This window comes from Chinchilla lanigera, unplaced genomic scaffold (assembly GCF_000276665.1).
Source record: "Chinchilla lanigera isolate Chin_1 unplaced genomic scaffold, ChiLan1.0 scaffold00080, whole genome shotgun sequence".
Classification (NCBI taxonomy): domain Eukaryota; kingdom Metazoa; phylum Chordata; class Mammalia; order Rodentia; family Chinchillidae; genus Chinchilla; species Chinchilla lanigera.
Genome location: NW_004955481.1, coordinates 8736949 through 8741280, shown reverse-complemented (window position 1 = coordinate 8741280; position 4332 = coordinate 8736949).

Sequence of the window (4332 nt, the reverse complement as noted above, 5' to 3'; positions counted from 1 at the left end):
AGAAATAAACCCCTACATGGTGGGTGAATTGATTTCTGACCAAGGTGCCAAGATACACGATAGGAAAATGACAGTGTCTTCCATTAATGGTGTTAGGAAAGCTGGACCTTTATCTCACATGGTATAAAAAATTAAAGTGAGTTAAAGATCTATATATAAGACCAAAAACTGTAAATTTGCCAGAAGAAAATTAATAGAAAAAACTTCATATTGGTCTAGGCAATGATTTTTTTTTTAATCTGATCTTCAAAAGCAGAGGCAACAAAGCAAAAATCAATTGGGGTGCATCAAACTAAAATGTTTCTGCACAGCAAAGAAAATCATCATCAGAGTAAATAAACAACCTACAGAATGGGAGAAAATATTTGTAAACCATACATCTGGTAAGGGGTTAATGTCTATACTCAATTCAATAGCAAAAAAATAAATAACTTTATAGAAAAGGGGCAAAGAACCTATAGAGACATTTCTCAAAAGAAGTCCTACAACTAACCCACAGGTATATGAAAATAGCATCACTAAACAACAAATGATGCAATCAGAACCACAGTGAAATATCACATACACCCACTAGCATAGCTATTATCAGAAAAACAAAAGATTATGAGTGCTGGTAAGAATATGAACAAAAGGGAAAACTTGGACATTGCTGATGGGCATATAAATTGGCACAGCCATTATTGGAATTGTGTGGAAATTTCTGGAAAAATTAAAAGTAGAAGTCTCACTTTCTGTGTATATATACAAAGGACAGGGAATCAGTTTCCCAAAGAGGGATGCTCACTCCCATGGTCTCTACAGCATTATACGTGATAGAAAAGATGTAACATCAAGCTAAATGTTCATCAGTCAATGAATGGACAAAGAAAATGTGTATACACACATGAGAAAGCAGAGGAATAGTATTCAACTTTAAAAAAGAAGAAAATCCTGCCGTTTGTGACAACATGGTCAAAAACAGAGAACAGTTTGTTAAGTGAAATAAGCCAGACACAAAGAAAAACACCACATGATGTCATTCATATGTAGACTCTAAAAAAAAGTGTTGAGCTAGTACAAGTACAGAGCAGAATGATGGTTACCTGCGGTGGCTGTAAGGGAAGTGGGAACAGGATAGCTACAGGGTTCAGAGTTTCCATTGTTAAGATAAAAAAAGTTTCAGTGATCTAATGTACAGCACAGTAGCTATACTTAATAACACTGTATTTTACATTTGAAATCTACTGAGAGTAGGTCTTAAATACACTCACCACAAAATTTTTAAAAAGGTAATTGTGAGGTGATAGATATGTTCATTAGCTTCATTGAGGTAATCATCTCACAACATGTACATATATGAAAACCATCACAACCTACCCTGTAAATTATTCCTCTGTCTGTAAATTATTGTACAGTTCTGTCTGTAAATTATTCCTCAGGAAAGCTGGAAAAGAATAAAATATTTGAAATCAGAAAAAGAGAGAGAAGAGAGAAAAATGATATCTGACTACAGCAGGCAAGAGAAGAGAGTGTCGTTCATTAGAGCAGGAACGGCGACAGAGCCGGGAAGTGAGGGGGAAATGAGGTAGGAGAGCTGGGCAGGGATGGGCAGGGGAGATCTTCACTCTGCCATGCTCTGGCTCTCAAGCTTTTAAGGGTAGAACATCGGGACTGGACTTTGTGGAGGAAATAAAAATGGCCTAATTCCTACATATTTCCAATGTTATCCTTCTAAAGTCCCGTGACTAACATATTACTGTCTCCGTTGTACAAATGAGGGAGTTAAACTCAAAGAGACTAGCTGTTCCAGCCACACTGCCCAGCCCCGAGGGAGCCATTGGCATGGATATGTGTGAGAATGACACAGCCTAGGGTTGTGTGGAATTTAGTAGCATGATCACAGGTACATATGGTCCTGTGCCGAGCCGCATCGCTACTAGTCAGGGTAGATATGAAAAGTATGGGGTCGTCTAATACAGCTTAGGAGCTCATTTATTTCTCCCATGCTAGAAGGATTCTATATATGAAAAGTTGAAATCACACATATTCATCAAGTCCTCAAGGGAGCAATGCTTGAAGTCTCATCTCAAGAAGCCCATTTCTTCTGCATTACCCCAATCCTTTGGGATTCTTGGCTCAAATGAGCCAGTGTAAGTAATAATAAACTTTATGGTAGTTGTAGAACCACCAGGCTTCCTAACTCTGAATTCTGAGGATGCCCAGAGTCAGGAGCGTACCTTGTTTGCCAAGAAGACCACCACATGGCGTTCGGTACTGAAGACCAGCTTCTGATTTCTCAGCTTGTTTGAAAGTTTGCAAAATTTCATCCCTGGTGCTTGTTATAGCTAATTTCACACTTTGCTGTCTCTTGATATTAGGTGAGAAAAAAATATAGGCCTGCTAGCAAATTCTCATTTAAAGAGAAATAAAATACACATTGGCTGTGGCATACTTAGGGAAAGAAGCAATTACTGAGTAGATATTGCTGAGTGCACCTCATGATGTAGGGACCCTAGGAAGAACAAGACAGCATGGTCAGGAAAGTCTTCCGGCCCCACAGCGTGGTGTAGCTTCCCATGCTCTACTTTGGCCACATCCGGGTGACACCACACAGTCTTTTCAATGGCACTAGGCATCATTTCAGCTGGGTGACAAATAAAAGAACGTTCTCCAAATCCCATGACTAATCCCTTTGTGTTTTACTACATGGCTCTTATAATTTTGCAAACTTATCCACAGGTCTTTGCTGGTGGCTGATACATATTAAGTAATTTATCCATAGCTACAGCAGCTTTTGGTCTGCTGGGGCTCAGAGGCCTGATGCTGGAGCGTCAGCCAGCCTTGCATTAGGATCTAGCCCCTTTATTTGACAAAGCATTTGCAAAGCAGGGCAGAGCTAAGGTGACGGGAACTTAATGTGATAAATGTCCTAAGTGTAGGCCACTGTGCTGGTCTGTAGAGTTAGCACACAAATAAGGCATGTTCACTACTCTCTGGAGTCCCCTACTTGGATTGGGAGACAGATCCTATATAGAAAAAGATCCATCACTGTGGAAGGCAGATAAATGCCAAATGAGAGGGAGACGCAGTTAGTCCTTTCAAACTGAAAAGGCCCATTCACAGCACATAGTTAGACTCCATCATTTTCAGAGAAGGAAAATGAGGGTCAGAGAGGAATGTGAAGAAAATGAATGGCCGGCGAAGGGTAGAACAGACACGATGACGCTGACATATCATGGTCTAGTTCTCTCCCATTTCCAGTACATGGTACCAATTTATCTAAGTGTTATCCACCGCGTTTTGTTCACAAAGAACATATATTTCAGAGAAGCTAAATGGCAGAGCTATTAAATGGAGCTGGAGCTTGAACTCAGAATCTTTTTGACTCCAAAGCTTTTCCCACTATCTTTTGGTGATAGCTAGAGTTATCACAGAGAGCTTCAAAGAAGAGGTGGGATTTGGGATTTGTGCTGGTTCTTTAAAAAGAGAAAATAAAAGGTACATGGCTGCAGAAGGAAGACCGTGTCTGTGGCATTCAAGTGAGGGAGACCGAGGGGCAGCAGGTAAGCACAGGGGACCTGCAGGAAACTAGGATTAGGCTGGGGCTGCTGTTGTCTTTCAGACAAGTTGAGCTGCTCTTTCCTAAATGGCCACCTAACTAAACTGTCATTTGATCATGAGCCCCCAGACTGAAGCATATGCAGTGGAGAGGAGAGCTCTTTTGTAACTTAGCCCCTATTATGGGGATGGTCACTAGTCATATTTGACTCTCACTCATCCTGAATTAAAATAATTACAACCAAGGGCATTTGAAACACAAGTTAGAGTTTTCCAGAAGAACCAAACAAGAAGTGTATATATATAATTATATGGCTATATATTACTTTGCCTTATATAATCAGAGATTAATAGTCCCACAATGGCTGTATATAAGCTATAGGGCCGAAGAAACCAGTAACTGTTCAGTCCAAGAAACTGGAAGCCTCAGGGGAAAAGGGACCAGCCCTAGTACAAGGTTGAAGGCCAAAAGTCACCCAGAGGGTCGCTGGTGGACATCCACGTTTAACCGCTGTCTGGTGCACATAGGTGACAAGAGCAGCAAAAGGGGCACGTCTCCTCAAGAAGGTTTGAGCATGTGTGAACTTCCCCATTCTGCTTCTCGTTCCACCCAGAATTCCCAGGCAGCCCATTGGACAGAGCTGCTCACACGTAGGGTGAGTTTTCCCCATTCAGTTCCCTGACTCACATGCCAATCGGCTCTGGCACCACCCTCATAGACACACCCAGAAGTCTGCTTTTCCAATTTTTTAGGCATTTCTCCATCCACTCAAGCTGATAATTAAATTACCAATC